The sequence below is a fragment of the Scyliorhinus canicula genome, chromosome 12 (assembly GCF_902713615.1).
Source record: "Scyliorhinus canicula chromosome 12, sScyCan1.1, whole genome shotgun sequence".
Classification (NCBI taxonomy): Eukaryota; Metazoa; Chordata; class Chondrichthyes; order Carcharhiniformes; family Scyliorhinidae; genus Scyliorhinus; species Scyliorhinus canicula.
This window is the reverse complement of record NC_052157.1, coordinates 164,572,343-164,600,083: the sequence shown is the minus strand read 5'-3', so window position 1 is coordinate 164,600,083 and position 27,741 is coordinate 164,572,343. Positions and strand designations below refer to the sequence as shown.

The following is a 27,741-nucleotide window of genomic DNA, read 5'->3' as shown; positions in this document are numbered from 1 at the left end:
GAAATGGAGAAACTGAGGAAGGGAGGGAGAAACTGAGGCAGGGAGGGAGGGTGCGAGAAGCTGAGGGAGTGCGAACCGGAGGGAGGGAGGGAGAAACTGAGGGAGGGAGGGTGCGAGAAGCTGAGGGAGGGAGGGCGAAACTGAGGGAGGGAGAAATGGAGAAACTGAGGGAGGGAGAAGCTGAGGGGGGAGGGAGATGCTGAAGGAGGGAGGGAGAAACTGAGGGAAGGAGGGAGGGAGAAACTGAGGGAAGGAGGGAGGGAGAAACTGAGGGAGGGAGGGTGCGAGAAGCTGAGGGAGGGAGGGAGAAGCTGAGGGAGGGGGAGGGAAAAACTGAGGGAGGGGGACGGAGGGAGGGAGAGAGCGGAGGTGTGAATGGTTAGTGTGGGACCAAGAGGGTGGACAGTGGGGCTGGTCCCTTAGGGGGGGCAGGAGGGGGTCTGAAAGGGGCAATTTGTGAGGGATGGGGAATGATCAGTAGATGGAGAAATTGTTCAATTTGTGAATTGGTTGGGAATGAGGGAGTGCAGATTTCAGATGACTGGCAGAAGTGATTTGAGCAAAAATGTTTTCAGGCAGTGAGATGTGTGTGGCGGAGGCAGGTACAATAGAGGTGATAAAGAGGGATTGTGTGATTTATTGCCGGTGGGGGGGGGGGGGGGGGGCGGATAGAAATTGAGCAAGACCCGCAGATGCTGGAGGGGAGCAAGTGGAACACAATTGGGGTGAGAGAGAGATGGGGAATCTGGTCTGATAGAGGCCCAGGACCAGAAGGATGTGGTTATTTCACTAAAGTGGATCTGAGACAGCTGCGTACAAAGGTTTATGTCCATATTTGGAACTAAAATAATTTTGTTGTGAAGGCTCTAGAGTTTCTTCAGCCACTTTTAAATTTGCCCAATCATTTCTAGACATTATTTATCCATAAACTTCCTCTAAAATTCTTCTAATATGTTACAGGAATATGTAGACTTGATTGTATAAAAGTTAAGTTCTAGGAACGAGACACTTGTTGATTTAAAGGGATTTTAAATATTGGTCTTGGTCTAGATTCTGATTTAACCTAACTGGCATTCAAGTCAAACCACATAAAACAACAAGAACGCTCCCTTCATTGTTTGGAATGTGGTATGGTTGCCATGGATGATCGATCTTGATTGCTGTGTAATTCTGACAGACTATCAATGCAATGTGACTGAAGGTTTATGAGGCACAACACGGTCAGTCACTTGTCACAAAAACAAAATCCTGTTTACAGGAAATCTGAAGTGAACATAGAAAATTCTGTGTATTTCCAGTACTTTTATGTTAATTATAGTTGCCATGTTGAACATGCAGAAACCAGGAGAACTGGAATGGAAATGTGTTCTCTCCATTCTGGAATGTATGGTGACGCCACCCTGCTCTTTATTGCAGCTCTGTATATTTGTGAAATGTTTTGTTCTCAGATGAAACTATGACCAAAAGAAGCTGCCGTATCATCATCACCTATTTATTTTCTGCACATTGTTTTTTTTTGTTGAAAAAGTGACTCTCCAGAAAATCACAATGGTTACAGCACAAGGCGTCCATTCAGCATGTCGTGTTTGTGCTGGTCTCCGAATAAGAATTCAGAGCACTTATCCTAACCTGCCTTCCCCTGTAGCCTTCAATTTCTATTTTTTTTTAGATGATGCAGTTTCCTCATGAATGCTTCAATTGAGCTTGCCTCACCACACTCTCATTCCACATCCTAACCAGCCACAGTGAAAATGTTTTTCCTTATAATGCTATTTCTTCTTTTGCCAATTATCTTAATTCTGTGCCCTCTGGCCCTTGATCCTTCTACCAATGGGCACAGTTTATCTCACTATTTATACTGTCCAGACCCCTCATGATTTTGAATGCCTCTATCAAATCTCTCAATGTTATCTTTAAGGAAAATAGTTCCAACTTCTCCAGTTTGTCTACATAATTAAGTTCCTCATCCCTAGAACCATTCTCATCAGCACTTTTTAGCACTTTATTGAATGCCTTCCCATACTTCCTAAGGTGTGGAACCGTGAACTGGACGCAATACTCCAGTTAATGCCAAACCAGTGTTGTGTGTAAGTTTAACGTAGCCTCCTTGCCACATCCTGCTTGCTTCATACCCTTTTAATAAAGCCTAGGATGTTGTGTGCTGTATTAGCCACACTCTCAACCTGTCCTACCACCTTCAATATGCAAATCTATTGCCTGTCCTTCTGCAACCCCTTTAGAAAAGCATCCTTTATTTTGTGCTGTCTGTGTTCTTCCTACCAAATTCAATTACTTTGCACTTCTCTGCATTAAATTTAATCTGCTGCCTGTTTGTCTATTCCATCAAATTGACTGTTTCAAGTTCTACACTACCCTCCTGATAGTTCAGAGCTTCCAAGTTTCACATCATCCACAAATGATGTCCTGTACACCAAGGTCTGGGTCATTTACATGTATCAGGAAGAACAGGGGTACTCACACTGACTCCTGCCTTCCACCAGTTTAAAATACACCTATTAACCATTATATTCACAGCTTTATATCACTATCCATGGTACTACTGTACCTTTTATTCCACAAACTCTTCCTTTGCTCTGTTGTGTGGCACTGCATCAAATACCATTTGGAAATCCATGTACACCACATGATGAGCATTACCCTCAGCAATCCTCTCATCGCATCACAAAACTGCAATTTAGTTTTGCCCTTAATCCATGCTGGCTTTCCTTAATTCACCCACATTTGCCCAAGTGACTATAAATTTGTTCCAAATTATCATTTCTAGGATTTTCCCCACTGTTCAGGTTAAACTTTCTGACCTTTAGTTTTTGAGCTTATCTTTACAATCTTCTTTGAACAATGATGCAACGTTTGGAATTCTGCTGTCCTTTGACACCACCCAGAGTCCCAAAGAAGACTGGAAAATTGTGCCCAGTGCCACAATTTCCACTCGATCCCCTCAGTAAAGTTTGATGTGTCTCATCTAATCCTGGTGTTTTATTAACTTTCAAGTACAGACAGCCTACCCAATACCAAATCCACATCAATTTTAAACCCTTCAAGTGTCTGAACTACCACCTCTTTCACCATGAGCTGTGCAGTATCCTCCTCGGTAAAGTCAGATGTGAAGAATTCACTTAAGCCATATGTAACAATCTCCTTTTTGGCCTCTAAATGACCCCACTCCTTCCTTTACCACCCTTTTACTATTTATAGTAAACTATTTGATTCCCTTCTATGTTAGCTGCCAGTCTCTTTTCATACTTTTCTTTCTCATTTGCTTTTTCAATTCCCCTCGGAACGTGCTGCAGCATATTCAGCCAGGTTCTTGTATTATCCACCTGACATTGGCCATCAGTATACTTTACTCTCTAACTGTTATGTCATTCAGGGAGCTCTGGATTTGTTTGCCTTTTCTGGGAATATAGCTTGACTTCCCGAACAATATCTTCTTTAAAGGTAGCCAATCATTCATTAAAGCCATGCCTGCCAACCTTCGATTCTACTTTATCTGGGACAGACCCATTTTTACCCCATTGAAGTTGGCTTTCCCCCAGGTAACAATCACTGTCCCCTAAATGATCCCTTGCTGACACTTGATCCACTGAGCCCATCTCATTCCCAAGAACCAGATCTAGCTGTCATAGAAAACTCTTCTGAACACACTTTTAGGAACTCTTGCCCCTCTCTGCCCTTGACACTACGACTATTCCAGTCTATATTTGGATAATTCAAGTCCCCCATTATAACTATAATTCTTGCCCCTTTCTGTAATTCCTTTGCAAATTTATTATCTTTCCCACTAGTTGGCAGCCTGTAGACTATACCGATCATTGTAATTTAATATCTAGTTGGCAGCCTGTAGACTATACCGATCATTGTAATTTAATATCTAGTTGGCAGCCTGTAGACTATACCGATCATTGTAATTTAACTTTCTTGTTCTTTGGCTCCATCCAAATCCATATTCTGTCTTTGAACTCGTGGCACATCCTCTCCAGCACTGCAATGTTCTCCTTAATACTACCAACCCTCCCCTCTTTTTCCTATCTCCCCTGACCACCGTGTATCCAGAAATATTTAATATCCAGGCCTGGTCCGCTTTGTGCCAAGTCTCTGTTATTGCCACAATATGTTTCCACATGGCAATCTGTGCCTGTAAATCACCAATTTATTTACCACATGCTGCACATTCACATATACACACAGTAACCCTAGTTTAGACTTTATTACTTTCTGCTTATTTTGAGCCCAGCTAATAACCCACTATTTTCTACTCTAGTGCTCTCTGTCTCCGATATTCTGAGCACCTTGGTATTCTTCTCTAATATTATCTCCTGGTTCCCTTTAAATCTTCCCCAACAGCATTAGCAAATCCTCTTGCCCCAGCTTTCTTTGGGAACCTGTCCAGCCTCTACAGTTTCATCTCCCCTGGAGCTGGCTCCTATATTCCAGCTAAAGCCCTCCCTCCTGCACCATCTTTCCAGCCATAAGAACCATAGAATTTCTACCATGCAGAAAGAAGCCACTTGGCCCATCGCATCTGCACTGACCCTCTGAAAAAGCACCTTACCTCAGCCCACTCCCCTGCCCTATCCTGTAACCCCACAACCGGACCTAACCTGCATATCTTTGGACCGTGGAAGGAAACCGGAGCACCCAGAGGAAACCCATGCAGACATTTGGCAAAAGTGCAAACCCCACACAATCACCCAAGGCCAGAAGTGAACCCAGCTCCATTTTTAAAAATGGATTTTATTCCAAACCTATTCAAAAAAAAATACAAAACTTAAATAATCTGGGGAACACAGTCCCCAACACTCAGTTTTATAGTCTGTATTTTTCCCCCCCTTTTTCAACCCCCCCTACCCAACGAACAACTCAAACATGGTCATAAACAATCCTCATGGTGCCTCAAAGCCCTCCGCTGAACCCCTCACTTATTTTCACCAACAGAGGAAGTCGTATAGATCCCCTAGCCAAGCAACCACCCCCGGCGGCGTGGTCGCCGCTATTTCAGCAAAATTCTTCGCCAGGCAACCAGTGTGGCGAAGGCCACGACGTCGGCCTTCCTCCCCTCCATAAGCTCCGACTTTTCCGATATCCCAAAAATCGCAACTATAGGGTCTGGCCTGACCTCAACCCCCACAATCTTTGCTAGCGTCCTGAACATTCCTGCCCAGTATCTCTCTAACTTCTCACACCTCCAGAACATATGCACATGGGTTGCTGGTCCTCTCCCACACTTCTCGCACTTGTCTGCCACTCCCTGGAAGTACCCACTCATCCTCGCCCGAGTCGTGTGCACCCTGTGCACCACCTTAAACTGTATCAAACTCATCCTCGCATACGAGGGGGTCGAATTCACCCATGTAGTGCCTCACTATACTCCCCAACCTATCCTCCCTCCCCCCACTCCTCCCATTTCTCTTTGATCCTCACCATTTGCTTACCCCCCTGCTCTCCCAGCCACCCATTAATGTCCCCAATCCTACACTCTCCTTTCACGTCCGGAAGCAGCAACCGTTCCAAAAGGGCACATTTCAGCAGCCTATGAAACTCTTTCCACACCTTCCATGCAAAGTCCCATACTTGTAAATACTTAAATTCACCTCAATTCGGGAGCTCTATGCTTACCGCAGCTCTCTTCCAGATACAAATCCCTCGCCTTCACCAATCCCACCCCCTGTACGTACTATCCATCTCCCCCGGTTTAAACCCTTGGTTCTCACACAACGGTGTTAACACCGACATCCCCTCCATCCTAAAATGTCTCCTATTTCAATAAACAACAAATCCATATTTTAAACATAAGAACAAGCTATTAACTGCAAAATCCTCCAACTGGTTCTGGAGTCTGTTTAGTGGGTTAAAGTTTAAGGCAGTGCTGAATCAACAGGGAGAACAGCATCTCATGCAGTGCCATGAACGCCTTGTCATCATGAATAAGCAGTTTGTTTTCAGATTGCACCGATGTATGCTGGGTTTGGGAAATTTGTGCTAAATATGTCCTTGGGACCAATGTCAGTGGCAACTTCTTTTTAAAAAGAAAACCTTTTGTTTCCTTTATCAGAAGGTTCAATATAAGAGTTAAATGTAACAAGACTCCTCTGAACAAACTACGCTATTTAAATTGTACTTAATGTTGTTGCCTGAATTCCACAGCAGAATATTTACTCACCCACCATCTTACAGATTATAAAGCAATAAGATATCCAAGCGTACAATACTCACTGAAAGCAGCATTTACCGTAAGTATCTTAATGTTCTCAATGTGTAAACAATAAAAATATATTTCTCTCTTCACTCTTAAACATCCTGTGGCACCAGCCCTTGCTGCTTATCTGATGGAGGCCTGCCACAGAATGACTTGCAGTATACAATCACAGGTTGTTAGGCCCATAACTGTCTGCTATTTACAGACATCTTTCTGCTTGTATGTCCCTGACCGAATGTCATACTGATGAAGTGCAACAGTTATGTGAGAATGCATCTACATTTTTCTTTTTGCATCCCAGACTGTAATTTAAAATAAGTTGTTTTTGGGATGTGGGTGATGCTGGTGAGGCCATATTTTTATTGCCAATCCTTAGCTACCTTGAATGGTGAAGAGAGGAGCTGCTTCTGGCATAGTGGTTGTTTTAGCTAGAGGGCATATAGTGTTTCTTTTGTTCATTTATGGGACGTGGGCGTCGCTGGTTAGGCCAGCAATTTCTGATCAATGGTAACTCCCAGAATGTTGATTGTGGGGGATTTAGTGATGATAATGTAATTGAATGTCATGGGGCGATGGTTAGATCCTCTTTTTTGTAGGAGATGACCATTGCCTGCCACTTGTGTGGCACGAATGTAACTTGCCACTTGTCAACCCAAGCCTGGATATTGTCCAGGTCTTGCTGTATTTCATTATCTCAGGAGTCACGAATGGTACTGAACATTGTGTAGTCATCCTCAAGCATCCCCATTTCTGATCTTATGATGGAAGGGAGGTCATTGATGAAGCGGCTGAAGATAATTGGGCCGAGGACACTACCCTGAGGAACTCCTGCAATGATGTCCTAGAACTGAGATGATCTCCCTTAAACTTTCCCCCTCTCACCTTGAATGTGTGCCCCCTTGTAAGTGACACTCCCACCCTTGTAAAAAGCCTCTGACTGTCCACCCTGTCTATACCTCTCATAATTTTGTAGACCTTTATTAGGTCTCCCCTCAGCCTCGTGTCTTTTCAGTCAAAGCAATCCTAGTTTATTCAACTAGGTACAAAATGTATGGTTTAGCTTCTGAAATAGTTATCAGTAACCTAGTATTCTAAGCACAGTGACCAGTGAAAAAATTATGAAAAATGAATGAAAAATGAAAATCGCTTATTGTCATAAGCAGGCTTCAATGAAGTTACTGTGAAAAGCCCTTAGTCGCCACATTCCGGGGCCTGTTCGGGGAGGCTGGTACGGGACTGGTATGTAACAAACAGAACACTTCACTTGTTAAAGCAGGCCATGTGGGATCTCCTCTCAGAGTAATTAACAACATTTTATGAGATGATATTTTTCCCAGTTGACAAAATTTGTAAAATCGGTGCTGAAATGCAGCTCCAGATGAGTTATGGAAATTGAAGTACAGTAAACCCATTATACTGGTGCTGACTTTTCACATGGAGCTACCTGCTCTAATTCACTCCATTCAATTTCTCTATCCTTTTATCTCCATGTTTTTGTTTCTTTTTAAATATCTATTCAGTTCATTTTAATGTGGTTCAAACCACTAATATGTTTTTGTATGTAAACATACTTAAAATCTCCATCCATTCTTCATTCTGTCAGAAATTAGAGATTCTCTCGTATCAATAATATTGGTATTGCAAGTCCCTTATTAGGAGTTTATCTTATTGTCCAAATCTAATTATGTAATTTCATAACTCAGGGTTATTTAAATTAAATCTAATATATATATATACAGATAGGGACTGCAGTGGTTATATTACTATTCCAGACCTGGACTATTGATTCAAGATGTAAATTCATATCCCAACCAGTAGCTGGGAAATTTAAATTCAGTCCATTGAATAAGTCTGGAATAAAACAAAGCTATTGTGAGTAAGGGTGACCGTGAAAATACTAATTGCCATCAAAACCTGTCGAATGACTATCATCCTTTTGAGGAAGGAAATCTGCTGTTCTCATCTGGTATGGCCTCTGTGTGATTCCTAACTCAGACCAACGTGGCTGGCTGGCATCAACTACAATAAATGCCAGCAACTGCCGTATCCCTGAATACATTTTAAAAATCAGAATCTCTCACATGCTCCATACACATATTCTGGAAGATGCATTAATGAATAACTAATGAGATGAGGAAATTGTTAACCAATTATTTATTTTTCTGTTAATGAGTAAGTAGAATGGTGTTTTATACTGTAATGCATTGTTCACTGCTCAAAAGAGCAAAGTACACTCTCCCTGCTGCAAGTTAAATACATTTTTTGAATAGCGATTCCTCTTAAGAAATAGTCAATACTAAATTTAAACAGGGAACTTTCGCCTCCAGAATGTTCTTTTCTCCAGATTTCTTTACAACATGTACTTTCTGAGAGGAAGATGGTGTCATTGCTTTGACATCTGACACTTGTTCTGATGCCTTTGGCTAGTGAACGGTCAATTCCAGTCCCACTTGACCCGGAGTCACAACATAAGTGAATTTACCAATAATCCTTGGAAAAATACCCCAAGTCTTTGGCACTTGGCTGCTTAATAATTACAGTCACCAGGTTTATAAATGTAAATGCAATTACTTTTTATTAATAAGAACTATAGGGCATATGCAGCAAATACAACTTGTTAATTATTAACTAATTCCTAATTCCCCACGTTAACTTGCCCCCACCCTTGCAGACTAGACAGATACACAGAGGGGAATAGAGGGGTAAAAAGTCATGAATAAAAAGAAAAAGAGTCTTTGTTGCAGATGGTGTTTTTTAACACCTTCCTCCTCTTCAAACCTTGCTTTCAGTTCAAGGTTTTTATTGTAGATTCATTCACGTTGCTGCAGTTTCAGAAATACAGCACTCAGTCGATCCGGGGAGAGAGAGAGAGAGAAGGTTCTTAGTTTTGTTTGCAGCCTGTCATGGTTTTCCTGTAGATTAATTCATCCAATTTCTCTGCAGCTCCAGGAATGCAGCGCGCCCAACTTTTCTGGAGAAAGCATGGAGGAGAGAGAGTAGGACCTTTCCCTGTGCTGCCAGGGGTCAAACTGAGCTCCAGTAACTTCTCATTTCTTCATTCTCTCTGCTGCTTGACGTAAAGATACATGTCCATTAATCAGCCATGGATAAAAAATGATAACTGGAAAATGAAAGAAAGGGGAAATAAGGGGCGAAACTGGAATGACCCTTACACACCTCAGCTGACCAGGTTCAGAGCCGAACAAGCTGAGCTGCCAACAACAATGACGACAATCCTCAGCACAGCTCATCTGGTAGATGCTCCCCATTGGGTTTTTTTTCTTTCATGGGATGTGGACGTCACAGGCCAGGCCAGCATTTATTGCCCATCCTTAATTGCCCTTGACGGTGGTGGTGAGTTGCTTGCTTGAACCGCTGCAGTCCATGTAGTGTAGGTACACCCATTGTGCTGTTAGGGAGGTTGTTCTTGGACTTTGACACAGCAACATATTTCCAAGTCAGGATGCTGAATGGCTGAGAAGGCAACTTCCAGGAGGTGGTGACTCCTTCCATCTGCTGCCCTTGCTCTTTTTGGTGGCAACGTTTGTGGGTTTGGAAGGTGGTATCTAAGGAGCCTTGTTTTCCCACAGTGTACGTTGTAGATGGTACATAATACTGCCACAGTATGTATGTAGTGGAGGGAGTGAATGGTTGTGGATGGGTGCCAATCAAGTGGGGCTGCATTTTCCTGGATGATGTCGAGCTTCTTGAGTGTTGTTGGAGCTGCACTCATCTAGGCGAGTATTCCCTCACACTCCTGATTATTATTATTGTACCTAGTAGATGGAGGACAGGATTCCTAGCCTTTTAATCTGCTCTTGTAGCCGTGATATTTATGTAGCTACTGCAATTCAGTTTCTGGTCAATGGTAACCCTCCAGGATGTTGATAGTCAAGGATTCAGTGGAGGTAATGCAGTTGAATGTCAAGGGCCAGTGGTTAGATTCTCAATTTTTGTAGATGGTCATTGCCTGGCACTTGTGTGGCACAAATGTTACTTATGAGCGCAAGCCTGAATATTGTCCCTATTTTGTTATATTTGCACATGGACTGCTTCAGTATCTCAGAAATAGCAAATGATGCTGAATATTGTGCAATCATCAGTGAACATCCCCACTTCTGCCTTTATGATGGAAGGAAGGTCCTTGATGAAGCAGCTGAAGATGGTTGGGCCTAGGATGCTACCTGGAGGACCTCCCATAGTGAGGTCTTGTAACTGAGATGATTTACCTCCTACAGCAGCAAGCATTTTACTTTGTACAAGGTATGACACCAACCAGAGGAGAGCTCCCCTCACCCCATCGACTCCAGTTTTGCTAGGGCTCTTTGATACCACACTCAGTCAAATGCGGCCTTGATGTCAAAAGCAGTCACACTTATTTCATAGAACATAGAACGATACAGCGCAGTACAGGCCCTTCGGCCCTCGATGTTGCACCGACATGGAAAAAAACTAAAGGCCATCTAACCTACACTATGCCCTTATCATCCATATGCTTATCCAATAAACTTTTAAATGCCCTCAATGTTGGCGAGTTCACTACTGTTGCAGGTAGGGCATTCCACGGCCTCACCACTCTGCGTAAAAAACCCACCTCTGACCTCTGTCCTATATCTATTACCCCTCAATTTAAGGCTATGTCCCCTCGTGCTAGCCACCGCCATCCGCGGGAGAAGGCTCTCGCTGTCCACCCTATCTAACCCTCTGATCATTTTGTATGCCTCTATTAAGTCACCTCTTAACCTTCTTCTCTCTAACGAAAACAACCTCAAGTCCATCAGCCTTTCCTCATAAGATTTTCCCTCCATACCAGGCAACATCCTGGTAAATCTCCTCTGCACCCGTTCCAAAGCTTCCACGTCCTTCCTATAATGAGGCGACCAGAACTGTACGCAATACTCCAAATGCGGCCGTACTAGAGTTTTGTACAACTGCAACATGACCTCATGGCTCCGGAACTCAATCCCTCTACCAATAAAGGCCAACACACCATAGGCCTTCTTCACAACCCTATCAACCTGGGTGGCAACTTTCAGGGATCTATGTACAAGGACACCGAGATCCCTCTGCTCATCCACACTACCAAGAATTTTACCATTAGCCAAATATTCCACATTCCTGTTATTCTTTCCAAAGTGAAACACCTCACACTTCTCCACATTAAACTCCATTTGCCACCTCTCAGCCCAGCTCTGCAGCTTATCTATGTCCCTCTGTAACCTGCAACATCCTTCCGCACTGTCTACAACTCCACCGACTTTAGTGTTGTCTGCAAATTTACTCACCCATCCTTCTGCGCCCTCCTCTAGGTCATTTATAAAAATAACAAACAGCAACGGCCCCAGAACAGATCCTTGTGGTACGCCACTCGTAACTGAACTCCATTCTGAACATTTCCCATCAACTACCACTCTCTGTCTTCTTTCAACTAGCCAATTTCTGATCCACATCTCTAAATCACCCTCAATCCCCAGCCTCCGTATTTTCTACAATAGCCGACCGTGGGGAACCTTATCAAACGCTTTACTGAAATCCATATACACCACATCAACTGCTCTACCCTCGTCTACCTGTTCAGTCACCTTCTCAAAGAACTCGATAAGGTTTGTGAGGCATGACCTACCCTTCACAAAACCATGCTGACTATCCCTAATCATATTATTCCTATCTAAATGATTATAAATCGTATCTTTTATAATCCTCTCCAACAGACGTTAGGCTCACCGGCCTATAGTTACCGGGGTTATCTCTACTCCCCTTCTTGAACAAAAGGACCACATTTGCTATCCTCCAGTCCTCTGGCACTATTCCTGTAGCCAATGATGACCTAAAAATCAAAGCCAAAGGCTCAGCAATCTCTTCCCTGGCTTCCCAGAGAATCCTAGGATAAATCCCATCAGGCCCCGGGGACTTATCTATTTTCACTTTGTCCAGAATTGCCAACACTTCTTCCCTACGCACCTCAATGCCATCTATTCTAATAGCCTGGGTCTCAGCATTCTCCTCCACAATATTATCTTTTTCCTGAGTGAATACTGACGAAAAGTATTCATTTAGTATCTCGCTTATCTCCTCAGCCTCCACACACAACTTCCCACCACTGTCCTTGACCATCTCGAGTATATTTATCATGTCCAAGTTTGAACTGGAGAAGGGTGTGTAGATAGCCTGGGTCACATTGAGATCCAAAAAGACGAGGTGTTGGGCGTCTTGAAAAATATAAAGGTAGATAAGTCCCCAGGGCCGGATGGGATCTACCCCAGAATACTGAAGGAGGCTAGAGAGGAAATTGTTGAGGCCTTGACAGAAATCTTTGGATCCTCAATGTCTTCAAGTGACGTCCCAGAAGACTGGAGAATAGCCAATGTTGTTCCTTTGTTTAAGAGGGGTAGCAAACATAATCCAGGGAATTACAGGCCGGTGAGCCTTATGTCCGTGGTAGGGAAATTACTGGAGAGAATTCTTTGAGACAGGATCCACTCCCATTTGGAAGCAAATGGACGTATTAGTGAGAGGCAGCATGGTTTTGTGAAGGGGAGGTCGTGTCTCACTAACTTAATAGAGTTTTTTGAAGAGGTCACAAAGATGATTGATGCAGGTAGGGCAGTGAATGTTGTCTATATGGACTTCAGTAAAGCCTTTGACAAGGTCCCTCATGGTTGACTGGTACAAAAGGTGAAGTCACACGGGATCAGGGGTGAACTGGCAAGGTGGATACAGAACTGGCTAGGTCATGGAAGACAGAGAGTAGCAATGGAAGGGTGCTTTTCTAATTGGAGGGCTGTGACTAGTGGTGTTCTGCAGGGATCAGTGTTGGGACCTTTGCTGTTCGTAGTATATAGAACATAGAACATAGAACAGTACAGCACAGAACAGGCCCTTCGGCCCTCGATGTTGTGCCGAACAATGATCATCCCACTTAAACCCACGTAACCTGTATACCCGTAACCCAACAATCCCCCCATTATCCTTGCACTAAGGGCAATTTAGCATGGCCAATCCACCTAACCCGCACATCTTTGGACTGTGGGAGGAAACCGGAGCACCCGGAGGAAACCCACGCGCACACGGGGAGGACGTGCAGACTCCACACAGACAGTGACCCAGCCGGGAATCGAACCTGGGACCCTGGAGCTGTGAAACATTGATGCTAACCACCATGCTACCGTGAGGCCCCTGATATTATAAATATCAAACCATATATAAATGGTTTGGAGGAAAATGTAACTGGTCTGATTAATAAGTTTGCAGACGACACAAAGGTAGGTGAAATTGCGGATAGCGGTGAGGACTGTCAGAGGATACAGCAGGATTTAGATTGTTTGGAGACTTGAGCGGAGAGATGGCAGATGGAGTTTAATCCGGACAAATGTGAGGTAATGCATTTTGGAAGGTCTAATGCAGGTAGGGAATATACAGTGAATGGTAGAACCCTCAAGAGTATTGAAAGCCAGAGAGATCTAAGTCCACAGGTCACTGAAAGGGGCAACACAGGTGGAGAAGGTAGTCAAGCAGGCATACGGCATTGAGTATAAGAATTGGTAAGTCATGTTGCAGCTGTATAGAACCTTAGTTAGGCCACACTTGGAGTATAGTGTTCAATTCTGGTCGCCACACTACCAGAAGGATGTGGAGGCTTTAGAGAAGAGATTTACCAGGATGTTGCCTGGTATGGAGGGCATTAGCTATGAGGACCAGTTGAATAAACTCGATTTGTTCTCACTGGAATGACGGTGGTTGAGGGGCGACCTGATAGAGGTCTACAAAATTATGAGGGGCATAGACAGAGTGGATAGTCAGAGGCTTTTCCCCAGGGTAGAGGGGTCAGTTACTAGGGGGCATAGGTTTAAGGTGTGAGGGGCAAGGTTTAGAGGAGATGTACGAGGCAAGTTCTTTTACACAGAAGGTAGTGGGTGCCTGGAACTCGCTGCCGGAGGAGGTGGTGGAAGCAGGGACGATAGTGACATTTAAGAGGCATCTTGACAAATACATGAAGAGGATGGGAATAGAGGGATACGGACCCAGGAAGTGTGTAAGATTTTAGTTTAGACTGGCAGCATGGTCGGCATGGACTTGGAGGGCCGAAGAGCCTGTTCCTGTGCTGTACTTTTCTTTGCTCTTTTGTTCTTTGTTCTTTACTCTTGGTCATGAAACTCTAGGTGTTCATCTCCTTCCCAGATGCTTTTTCGTCACTTTGAGCGGTGTTGCACTTTTTCAAGGAAGCTTTGAAGCTTCCTTGATGCGTTCTCTCTGCCATCCTGAGGCTCGTTTGCCATGTCGAAGTTCTGGGTAGAGCGCTTGTTTCAGGAGTCTCGTATCAGGCTGGTTTACTAACGTCCATGAGGGAAGGAAATCTGCCGTCCTTACCTGGTCTGGCCTACCTTTGACTCCAGATCCACAGCAATGTGTTGACTTTTAACTGCCCTCTGAAATGGCTGAGCAAGAAACGAAAACACAAAAAAGGAATGAAACTGGCCGGACCACATCACCTTGGGCATCAAAAACTGCAACGGCAGGCTTAGCCATGTCATAAGACCATAAGCATTGGAGCAGAATTTGGCCACTCGGCCCGTTGAGTCTGCTCACCATTCAATCATGACTGATATTTTTCTCATCCCCATTCTCCTGCCTTCTCCCCATAACCCCTGCAAAACCCTCCTCACAAACATCTGGGAGCTTAAACCAAAGTTGGGAGAGCTGTCTCACAGACTCATCAAGCAACAATCTGACACAGTCATACTCTCAGAATCATATCTTACAGACAATGTCCCAGTCACCACTTTCACCATTCCTGGGTATGTCCTGTCTCACTGGCAGGAGAGACCCAGCAGAGGTGGCGGGCGGCACAGTGGTACACAGTCGGGAGGGAGTTGCCCTGGGTGTCCTCAACATCAGCTCTGGACCCCATGAAGTGTCATGGCTTCAGGTTAAACATGGGCAAGTAAACCTGCTGCTGATTACCACGTACCGGCCACCATCAGCTTGGAAGGAGCACTGAGGGTGGCAAGGGCACAGAATATACTCTGGGTGGGCGATTTCAATGTCCATCACCAAGAGTGACTCAGTAATACCACCACAGACTGAGCTGGCCAAGTCCTAATAAAATAATAATCTGATTGTCACAAGTAGGCCTACATTAACACTGCAATGAAGTTGCTGTGAAAAGCCCCTAGTCGCCACGTTCCAGCACCTGTTCGGGTACACTGAGGTATAATTCAGAATGTCCAAATTACCTAACAGCACGTCTTTCAGGACTTTTAGGAAGTCCTACAACACCAGGTTAAAGTCCAACAGGTTTGTTTCAAACACTAACTTTCGGAGCACTGCTCCTTCCTCAGGTGAATCCTGAGGACTTGTGGAAGGAAACCGAAGCACCCAGAGGAAACCCACACAGGCACGGAAAACGTGCAGACTCTGCACAGTCAGTGACCCAAGTCGGGAATCGAACCTGAAACCCTGGCGCTGTGAAGCAACAGTGTTAACCAATGTGCTACCGTGCTGCCCTAAAGGATATCGTTGCTGGAGTGGATGGTGAGGGAACAAACAAGAAGGAAAAACACACTTGACCTTATCCTCACCAATCTGCCTGCTGCAGTTGCATCTGTCCATGACAGTATCGGTAGAAGTGACCACTGCACAGCTCTTGGGAAGACAAAGTCCCTTCTTAATATTGAGGATACCCTCCATCCTGTTGTGTGGCACTACCACTGTGCTAAATGGGATAGGCTTCATAGAATCATAGAATTTACAGTGCTGAAGGAGGCCATTTGGCCCAGCGAGTCTGCACCGGCTCTTGGAAATAGCACCCCACTTAACCCCACACCTCCACCGTAACCCAGTAACCCCACCTCACCTATTTTGGACACTACGGGCAATTTATCATGGCCAATCCACCTAACGTGCACATCTTTGGACTGTGGGAGGAAATCGGAGCACCCGGAGGAAACCCACGCACACACGGGGAGGACGTGCAGACTCCACACAGACAGTGACCCAGCCGGGAATCGAACCTGGGACCCTGGAGCTGTGAAGCATTTATGCTAACCACCATGCTACCGTGCTGCCCCTTTTGCAGTATGATATCAAGAAATGGCTGAAGTCACTGGATACTGCAAAAGCTATGGGCCCTGACAATAGTGGGGATGTTTGCGGGTGACTGCACAATATTCTGCACCATTCGCAACTCCTCAGATAGTGAAGCAGTCCATGTCAAAATGCAGCAAGACCTGGACGATAGCCATGCTTGGGCTAACAAATGGCAAGTTACATTTGCACCACGCAAGTGCCAGGCAATGACCATCTCCAACAAGAGAGAATCCAACCATCGCTCTTTTTTTAGAAAATATTTTATTGAGGCATTTATAATTTTAACATTCTAAACAACAGAGCAGTCCAACACACCCAAAAATCCCACAATAATATACCAAACTTCCTAGCTACCCATATATCAGATTCCCTGCCCTTATTCTTCACTTCCATGCCTCCTCTGCCACCCCCCTCCTCTCCTACTGACGGTCAGTTTTCCTTAAAGAAGTCGATGAACGGTTGCCACCTCCAAGCGAACCCCTGTAATGAACCCCTTAAAGCGAACATAATCTTCTCTAGCCTAAGAAACTCTGCCATGTCACTGACACATTACCCCGACTTTGGAGGCTCCGAATCCCTCCATCCCAGCAAAATAGTCTCCGGGCCACCAGGGAGGCAAAGGCCAAAACATCGGCCTCTCTTCCCCCCCCCCCCCCCCCCCCCTGGCCTCCCGGATCTTCTGACACTCCAAATATTGCCACCTCTGGACTCGGAGTCACCCTCCCTTCCAGGACCTCTGACATGACATCTGAGAATCCCTGCCAAAATCCCCTCAGCTTCAGACAAGCCCAAAACATATGTACATGATTCGCCGGACTTCCCCTGTCCTCTACCTCCTCAAAAAAACCTCCTCATCCGGTCCACAGTCATGTGACCACCTTGAACTGGATCAGGCTGAGCCTGGCACACAACGAGGATGCATTGACTCTCCTCAGGGCCTTCTCCCACAGCCCGACTTCCAACTCCCCTTCCAACTCTTCCTCCCACTTCCTCTTCACCTCCCCGATTGGGACGCCTTCCCACTCCATCACTTATATATTTCCGAGACCCTCCCCTCCCAAACCTCTGTTTTAGACATCACCTTATCCTGTAGTCCTCTTAGAGGGAGGCGTGGGAAGTTCGGGACCTGCCTCCGGACAAAATTCCGTACCTGCAGGTACCGGAAACCGTTCCCACCCGGTAACCCAAATTCCACCTCTAGCTCCTCCAGGCTCTGGAAACCCTCCTCAATGAAGAGATCCCCAAATCTCTCAATCCCTGCCCGCTGCCACCTCCTAAAGCACCCCCCCCCCCCCCCCCGCCCCCCTGCCCCAGAGCGAACCGGTGATTATCACAAATAGGTGACCACACAGACATCCCCTCCAGTCTCATCAGTTCCAACCATCGCTCCTTGACATTAAATGGCATGACCATCACTGAATCCCCCACAATCAACATCCTGGGGGTTACCATTGATCAAAAACTGAACTGGACCCAGCCATATTAATACTGTGGCTACCAGAGCAGGTCAAAGGCTAGGGATTCTACGGTGAGTAACTTCTCTCCTGACCCACCAAAGCCTGTCCACCATCTATAAGGCACAAGTCAGGAGTGCAATGGAATACTCTCCACTTGCCTGACTGAGTGCAGCTCCAACAACACTCAAGAAGCTTGACACCACCCAGGACAATGCAGCTGCTTGATTGCTCCCCCTTCCACAAACATTCACTCCCTCCACCACCGACGCACAGTAGCAGCCGTGTGCACCATCTACAAGATGCACTGCATCAACTCGTCCAGGTTCCTTTGACAGCACCTTCCAAACCCACAACCACTACAACAGCAGCAGATACCTGGGAACCCCACCTTTCATTGAGTTTCAGTCTACTTCCTGACCTTGGTGACTGGTAGAGCGCCCAATAATCACTACACAGTAAGTTCAAGACAGCATGTCTTGTTCTCTTTTTTGTTTCTGTTCCTGACGATTTGTCCTTTTCATTTCCTTTTGGGGAGGTGATGTTACGACTTCAAAGACTATATTGTTTCTAGTGTAATGTTTTTATTGAGCTGAGTGCTACACGGCTGTCACCAAGCCCATGCCTCATGACAGAGGTCACATGACTACGGCATGTAGTAATGATTGCAATTCAAAATCCAAATAGAACAAAGAATAAAGAAAATTACAGCACAGGAACAGGCCCTTCGGCCCTCCCAGCCTGTGCCGATCCAGATCCTTTATCTAAACCTGTCGCCTATTTTCCAAGGATCTACTTCCCTCTGTTTCCCCCCCCCCGTTCATATATCTGTCCAGATGCATCTTAAATGATGCTATCGTGCCCGCCTCTACCACCTCCGCTGGTAAAGGGTTCCAGGCACCCACCACCCTCTGCGTAAAAACCTTTCCACGCACATCTCCCTTAAACTTTCCCCCTCTCACCTTGAAATCGTGACCCCTTGTAACTGACACCCCCACTCTTGGAAAAAGCTTGTTGCTATCCACCCTGTCCATACCTCTCATAATTTTGTAGACCTCAATCAGGTCCCCCCTAAACCTCCGTCTTTCCAACGAAAACAATCCTAATCTACTCAACCTTTCTTCATAGCTAGCACCCTCCATACCAGGCAACATCCTGGTGAACCTCCTCTGCACCCTCTCCAAAGTATCCACATCCTTCTGGTAATGTGGCAACCAGAACTGCACGCAGTATTCCAAATGTGGCCTAACCAAAGTCCTATACAACTGTAACATTACCTGCCGACTCTTGTACTCAATACCCTGTCCGATGAAGGCAAGCATGCTGTATGCCTTCTTGACCACTCCATCAACCTGCGTTGCCACCTTCAGGGTACAATGGACCTGAACTCCCAGATCTCTCTGTACATCAATTTTCCCCAGGAACCTTCCATTGACCATATAGTCCGCTCTTGAATTTGATCTTCCAAAATGCATCACCTCGCATTTGCCTGGATTGAACACCATCTGCCATTTCTCTGCCCAACTCTGCAATCTATCTATATTTTGTTGTATTCTCTGACAGTCCTCCTCGCTATCTGCAACTCCACCAATCTTAGTATCATCTGCAAACTTGCTAATCAGACCATCTATACCTTCCTCCAGGTAATTTATGTAGATCACAAACAACAGTGGTCCGAGCACGGATCCCTATGGAACACCACTAGTCACCCTTCTCCATTTTGAGACACTCCCTTCCACCACTACTCTCTGTCTCCTGTTACCCAGCCAGTTTTTTATCCATCTAGCTAGTACACCCTGAACCCCATACAACTTCACTTTTTCCATCAACCTGCCATGGGAAACCTTATCAAACGCCTCACTAAAGTCCATGTATATGACATCTACAGCCCTTCCCTCATCAATTAACTTTGTCACTTCCTCAAAGAATTCTATTAGGTTTGTAAGACATGACCTTCCCTGTACAAAACCATGCTGCCTATCACTGATAAGTCTATTTTCTTCCCGATGTGAATAGATCCTATCCCTCAGTATCTTCTCCAACAGTTTGCCTACCACTGACGTCAAGCTCACAGGTCTATAATTCCCTGGATTTTCCCTGCTACCCTTCTTAAACAAAGGGACAACACTAGCAATTCTCCAGTCCTCCGGGACCTCACCCGTGCTCAAGGATGCTGCAAAGATATCTGTTAAGGCCCCAGCTATTTCGAACCTCGCTTCCCTCAGTAACCTGGGATAGATCCCATCCGGTCCTGGGGACTTGTCCACCTTTATGTCTTTTAGAATACCCAAAATTTCCCCCTTCCGTATGACAACTTGACCTAGAGTATTTAAACATCCATCCCTAGCCTCAACATCCGTCTTGTCCCTCTCCTTTGTGAATACCGATGCAAAGTACTCATTAAGAATCTCACCCATTTCCTCTGAGTCCACGCATAAATTCCCTCTTTTGTCTTTGAGTGGGCCAATCCTTTCTCTAGTTACCCTCTTGCTCCTTATATACAAATAAAATGCTTTGGGATTTTCCTTAACCCTGTTAGCCAAAGATATTTCATGACCCCTTTTAGCCCTCTTTATTGCACGTTTGAGATTTGTCCTACTTTCCCGATATTCCTCCAAAGCTTCATCAGTTTTGAGTTGCCTCGATCTTATGAATGCTTCCTTTTTCATCTTAGCTAGTCTCACAATTTCACCCGTCATCCATGGTTCCCTAATCTTGCCATTTCTATCTCTCATTTTCACAGAGACATGTCTGTCCTGCACTCTAATCAACCTTTCCTTAAAAGACTCCCACATTTCAAATGTGGATTTACCCTTAAACAGCTGCTCCCAATCCACATTCCCTAGCTCCTGCCGAATTTTGTTATACTCGGCCTTTCCCCAATTTAGCACTCTTCCTTTCGGACCACTCTTGTCCTTGTCCATGAGTATTCTAAAATTTACGGAATTGTGATCGCTATTCCCAAAGTAATCACCGACTGAAACATCAATCACCTGGCCGGGATCATTCCCCAATACCAGGTCCAGTATGGCCCCTTCCCGAGTTGGACTATTTACATGCTGCTTTAAAAAACTCCTGGATGCTCCTTACAAACTCTGTTCCATCTACACCTCCAACACTACACAAATCCCATTCAATGTTGGGGAAGTTAAAATCTCCCATCACGACCAACCTATTGCTCCGACATTTTTCTATAATCTGTCTGCATATTTGTACCTCTACTTCATGCTCGCTTTTGGGAGGCCTGTAGTAAAGTCCCAACAATGTTACTGCACCCTTCCTATTTCTTAGCTCCACCCATATTGCCTCAGTGCTCGAATCCTCCATCGTGCCCTCCTTAATCACAGCTGTGATATCATCTCTGACGAGTAATGCAACTCCTCCCCCCCTTCTACCTCCCTCTCTATCCCTCCTGAAGCATCTATACCCTGGGATATTCAGTTGCCAATCCTGCCCTTCCCTCAACCAAGTCTCAGTAATACCAATAACATCATATTCCCAGGTACTGATCCAAGCCCTAAGTTCATCTGCCTTACCTGCTACACTTCTCGCATTAAAACAAATGCGCCTCAGACCACCATCCCTTTGCGTTCATCAACTCTTCCCTGTCTACTCTTCCCCTTAATCACATTGAGTTTATTGTCTCGTACCTTACTGGCGTTAGTTGCTGCTTCTTTATGACCTCTAACTTCCTAATCTGGTTCCCATCCCCTGCCACATTAGTTTAAAACCTCCCCAACAGTGTTAGCAAAAGCACCCCCTAGGACATTGGTTCCAGTCCTGCCCAGGTGTAGACCATCCAGTTTGTAATGGTCCCACCGCCCCCAGAACTGGTTCCAATGTCCCAAAAATCTGAACCCCTCCCTCCTGCACTATCTCTCTAGCCACGGATTCATTCTGACTATTCTTGAATTTCTACTCTGACTGTCCCGTGGCACTGGTAGCAATCCTGAGATTACTACCTTTGAGGTCCTACTTTTTAACTTATTTCCTAACTCCCTAAATTCTGATTGTGAAATGAAAATCGCTTATTGTCACGAGTAGGCTTCAATGAAGTTACTGTGAAAAGCCCCTAGTCGCCACATACCGGCGCCTGTCTGGGGAGGCTGGTACGGGATTGTAGGACCTCATCCCTTTTTCTACCTATATCGTTGGTGCCTATATGCACCACGACAACTGACTGTTCACCCTCCCCCTTCAGTATGTCCTGCAGCCGATCTGAGACATCCCTGACCCGAGCAGCCGGGAGGCAACATACCATTCGGGAGTCTCGTTTTCGACCACAGAAACGCCTGTCTACTCCCCTTACAATTGAATCCCCTATGACTATAGCCCTGCCAGTCTTTTCATAATGAACAAAACAAATTTACATGCGCTAACCATGAGTTACACTAGTGACCTACAATTGTTCTCATGCGGCATGGTTGCACTGTGGCTAGCACTGCTGTCTCTCAGCACCAGGGACCCGGGTTCAATTCTGGCCTTGCATGACTACCTGTGTGGAGTTTGTACGTTCTCCCCGTGTCTGCTTGGGATTCTTCCAGGTGCTCCGGATTCCACCCACAATCCAAAAATATGCAGATTAGGTGGATTGGCCATGCTAAATTGCCCCTTAGTGTCTAAAGGTTAGGTGGAGTTATGGGATAAGGCGGGGGAGTGGGCCTATGTAGGGTGCTCTTTCAGAGGGTCAATGCAGACTTGATGGGCCAAATGGCTTCCTTTTGCACTGTGGGGATTCTATGATTAACAAATTGTTATTCTCATCAGTCACTGCACATGCGATCCATACATAGCCATTAAGTTGTGCAGGTCTCGTAATGGTACTGGGTTGTAACTTCTCAGAAGATTGTTGTTCCTGTGCCACTTGTTGCCACGGTAACTTGCTGTTATTCCATTTCCGTTTTTAGGGACAGGTGGCCCTTCAGGATTGATGGTCTGTGCAGCTGATGAGATCCCATCTTCCTGAGCAGCCGCTTGCAAACGAGGAACACCTTCTCCAGTTGTCCAGATAAACCTGTGGTTGAGCCGGTACATTTGGTCGTTCACTTCCACCGCATATTATTGAGGTGACAACTGCTCTATGAATGTCTCAAGTTGCCACATGGGCTGACTCCTGTTGAGAGAATTGAAGGTTTGTACCCTGACGGGCACTCCAATGTTCAACTCTAGCAATAGTTCAGCAGGGTGTCAAAATAAAATTGGGCTTTCTGCTCTTTCGTCTTGATTTTTTTCAGTCACGCCTTTTACTAATTCTGGCTTCAGGAGTTTCTTTGCTAATGGAAGAGTAGTTTGGGTGCAACGTGACATCAGTCTTTGGAATGCCACTTTCCGTGTCTTCAATCCATGTATTTCTCCACTTGTGGATTGTCTTGTATACAGCTGTGCTAGATTTGCTTTTGTTTTGTTGATTCCTTTGGTGATTTTCACTGCTGCTTTTACATTCAACCGGCGATAGCATGGAGATAATGTGTAGTGTTGTATTTCCTAATCCTTTGTGAAGGATCTGAATTCTTCACTCGAAATTGAGGGCCATTGTCACTCATCATGATGTCTGCAATGCTGTTTCGATTGCAGTGGGCTTTTGGGCATTCTACTACCTCACCAGTCGTCGTTGAAGTCAGAGCTGGTCTCACTCCCAGCAGTCTGAATAGTAGCCTTCGGTGACAAGATAATCAGCTCCTGCTGGACCAAAGAGTTCTACGCTCAGATTCATCCATGGTCTCCTCAACTGTTACCTACAATGCTGCAGACCAAGAGCTGGATGGCGAAATCAGCCAGAGCATCTCCTCCCTAGAACACAAACTAGGAGCAAGAGTAGACAATTTAGCCTCCCGAGCCTAAACACCCTCAATGTTTCATGGTACATAGGCGAGACCATGAAGACACTACGACAACGAATGAACGGACACCGCACAACGATCGCCAGGCAGAATGGTCCCTTCCAGTCGGGGAACACTTCAGCAATCAAGGACATTTATCCTCCGATCTTCGAGTAAACATTCTCCAAGGCACATGACAACCGAGCAGAATCACCGAGCAGAAACTGGTAGCCAAGTTCCACATGAGGATGGCCTCAACGGGGATCTTGGGTTCCTGTCAAATTATATGTAACCCCATTAGAATCCTACTAACTGGCGCAGCACGGACACAAAGAGCACAAAGTACTAACTGGGGTAGTACAGTAGCACAGTGGCTAGCACTGTGGCTTCACAAAGCCAGGGTCCCAGGTTCGATTCCCCGCTGGGTCACTGTCTGTGCAGAGTCTGCACCTTCTTCCCGTGTCTGTGTGGGTTTCCTCCAGTTTCCTCCCACAGTCCAAAGATGTGCAGGTTAGGTGGATTGACCATGCTAAATTGCCCTTAGTGTCCAAAAACGTTAGGAGGGGTTATTGGGCTACGGGGATAGGGTGGAAGTGAGGGCTTAAGTGGGTCAGTGCAGACTCGATGGGCTGAATGGCCTCCTTCTGCACTGTATGTTCTATGACTAACTGTCCTGACTTGAGACAATTCACACCTCGATTACCCGTGCCACTCACACTGACTCACACTGCTTGTTCCTGTAAAGACTTGTTTACCTGTAGAGACTCACATTCCAACCATTCTTCACATTCTAACCTGTAATTATCTTGCAATTGTGTCTCTGGCTATATATGCTGTGTTTGTGACCTGCTTCCACTTCACCTGGTGAAGGAGCGGCGCTCCAAAAGCTTGCGATTTCAAATAAATCTCATTGACTTTAACCTGGTGTTGTGAGACTTCTTACTGTACCTTCAATGTGATCATGTCAACTTCACTGTCCTGCCTGCCATTACCCTTCAACCCATTACCAATTAAAAATCTGTCTAACTCCTTAAATTTACTCACTGTCCCTGTATCCACCGCACTGTGAGGTAACAAATTCCACAGATTCACAACTCTTTGGGAGAAGTAGTTTATCCTCAAATCTGTTTTAAATTTGCGATCTCTTATTCTAAGATTATGACCTCTTGTTTCAGAATGTCCCACAAGAGGAAGCATCTGCTCCACATCTATTTTATCAATACCTTTTAGCATCTTGTATACCTCAACTTGATCTCCCCTCATTCTTCTGAACTCTAGAGAATATAGTTCCAAACTGTTCAATCTCTCCTCATATGACAACTCCCTCATCTCTGGAATCGACCTAGTGAACCTCGTCTGAACTGCCTTCAATGCCACCACATCTTCCCTAAAATAAGAGGATCAAAACTGTGCACAATACTCCAGGTGCAGTCTTACCAATGCCTTGCATCATTGCAACAGCACTTCCTTACCTTTAAACTCAATTCCTTTTGCTATAAATGCAAACATTCCATTTGCTTTCCTTATTTCTGCTGCATCTACATGCTCGTTTTCTGTGACTCATGCACGAGGACACCCAGATCCTTTTTGCAGTGCGGTGATTTGGTCACCCTGGTCTGTTGAGGCCTTCTCTAGCTCCTTTATGGCGCTTTCCTGAGCTTCCCATCACCTCTCCACCTTGTTCAGGGCCACCTGCATTGTTGACAGTGGTTCAGCGACGGACACCCAGACAGCAGCCTGTATATCGCTTTACATCTCGTCTCCGTGATCTCTCAGTTCCGTTGATACAAACATCCTCCAAACACCTTCCCCCCCCCCCCCCCCTCGGGGTGCTCCTGGTGTGGTGGATAATCCTTCTCGATCTGGCGAGGCCTCTGTTTCGACACCTCGTGCGCCTGCCGGCTCAGCCATTTGCTTCTGGCTTTTTCCACTTCTTGTTTTTACACGGCGTCTGGGGTGACTGTTTTTCAGCATCTCCCTTCGTGCTGATGTTGATTGAAGCGTAGGATATTTTTTTCCTTTGTATTAGCAGCTATTTCGGGTGAAAGAACCTATTTTCGGGTTTGTAGGAGGAGAGCCACCTGATGTGAGATTCTCAGCACGTCACCATCACCGGAAGTCCGTTAGGCAGTTGTTTTTGACCAGCGGCGGTTGTTTTTGACCAGCACAGACACTATCAACCAAAGGGCCTTTCCTGTGCTGTTGACCTATTTGACTCTATGTTAAAGTTGGAAAGGATACAGAGGTCTGGGGAGGTGTCATCCTCAGAGAGGAGGTAGGAGATAGACAATACCAATAATCCCTGCTGCGAGAAAATGTCTAGAACAAGGCCATGTCTTAACCAACACCTCGTTCCGTCTCAGAGAGAGACAAGTACAAGGCATCGTAGCAACACACTCACTCCAAGCATTGCTGGCGGGATACTCCATTAGCCGACAGTGAAAACTGGAAAGGCGATTGGGCGGATAATTGGTTCTGATGCCAAAATGGCGGCAGGTGCTGATTTGACGCCAAATCGCAATGCTCCAGCACCTCGACAGCAGCGTCAATGTGTTTCGGAACGCACGCACAGTAGACACCGTTTGTATATCATGAGCCGGTCTGATCCGATATTCCCTGGGGCCTCTGTGATTCGCCGCCTCAGATGAGTTGAGTTCCTGTCAAGTTCACTTGTGCTTTTAAAAATCTTGAAACCTGGGCAGCACGGTGGCGCAGTGGGTTAGCCCTGCAGCCTCACGGCGCCGAGGTCCCAGGTTCGATCCTGGCTCTGGGTCACTGTTGTGTGTGGAGTTTGCACATTCTCCCCGTGTTTGCGTGGGTTTCGCCCCCACAACCCACAGATGTGCAGAGTAGGTGGATTGGCCACACTAAATTGCCCCTTAATTGGAAAAAATTAATTGGGTACTCTAAATTTAAAAAAATAAAAAAAATAAAAAATCTTGAAACTGGGGCCATGGCTGTTGAGGGAGAGAAAGGGGTACAGAAAGTGGCCAACATCGCCAAAGCGTGCTGACAGTCGTGCTGCTGGCCGGGGGGCTTCTGTCACGGCCTAGGGGGAGGTGGGGCGGTGGCCAGGAGGTAGGCTGTGGGGTTGGGTGGACAGACATGGATCACCATTCCCAAAGCCTGCAAGGCAGCCTTGCAGCTGTGCACCCCGCTAACACTTTGAACTTAGTGTCACGGATCGTATAGGTGTGCCCCCAAGAGCACCCGGCCCCAGCTGACCCATCAGCAGGATAGCACGTGCCCCAGCACAACCAGTGGCATCCTGTTGGCTGGGATGAGTGTGTGTGGGGAATGTAATGCGTACGTGCGGCTGCAGCTTGTCAGCCTCCCAAGTCAATCACAGACCCGGCGAATCCCGCACCATTTCTCATTGGAATCGATTCTGTTCCGCCTGGCACCGGTGCTGGCCCCTTAATAGTAGCGGAATCGGTCTGGACGTGGCAACAATTTTTCTGTTGTGAAAGTCCACAAATTCTGCGTTGGCATCAACACTTAGTCTCAGAAACGGTGAAGTCCCCAACGCACTCCATCTTGACTACATCGTCAACCTAGTGAGAGACTGCAAGGATGTGCATATCATCCATGCCATTTTGGGAGCCAAAGACTGCTCGTCAGATCATCGTCTAATCCGCTCTGTGATCAACATCAATGTAGCCGCAGGAAAATTAAGGCTGAAGCACTCAGACCCTGATAGAGAGCCCTATTCATCCAGCTAACCTCACACAAAGTGTCCACAGTATCTGGGTTGCCCTCACGGTCTCCAGCTGTATAGAACCTTAGTTAGGCCACACTTGGAGTATAGTGTTCAATTCTGGTCGCCACACTACCAGAAGGATGTGGAGGCTTTAGAGAGGGTGCAGAAGAGATTTACCAGGATGTTGCCTGGTATGGAGGGTATTAGCTATGTGGAGAGGTTGAATAAACTCGGTTTGTTCTCACTGGAACAACGGAGGTTGAGGGGCGACCTGATAGAGGTATACAAAATTATGAGGGGCATAGACAGAGTGGATAGTCAGAGGCCTTTTCCCAGGGTAGAGGGGCCAATTACTAGGGGGCATAGGTTTAGAGGAGATGTATGAGGCGAGTTTTTTACAGAGGGTAGTGGGTGCCTGGAATTCGCTGCCAGGTGGTGGAAGCAGGGACGATAGTGACATTTAAG

General features: G+C 45.9%; 1 long non-coding RNA gene across 1 annotated transcript; it reads left to right on the top strand.

Moving 5' to 3' along the window:
* Positions 1–680: 680 nt before the first annotated feature.
* LOC119975198 lies at positions 681–22,970 on the top strand. The gene is made up of 3 exons (XR_005462677.1): positions 681–821; positions 6,196–6,251; positions 22,665–22,970. It is a non-coding gene; the product is annotated as an uncharacterized LOC119975198 (long non-coding RNA).
* Positions 22,971–27,741: the final 4,771 nt, after the last annotated feature.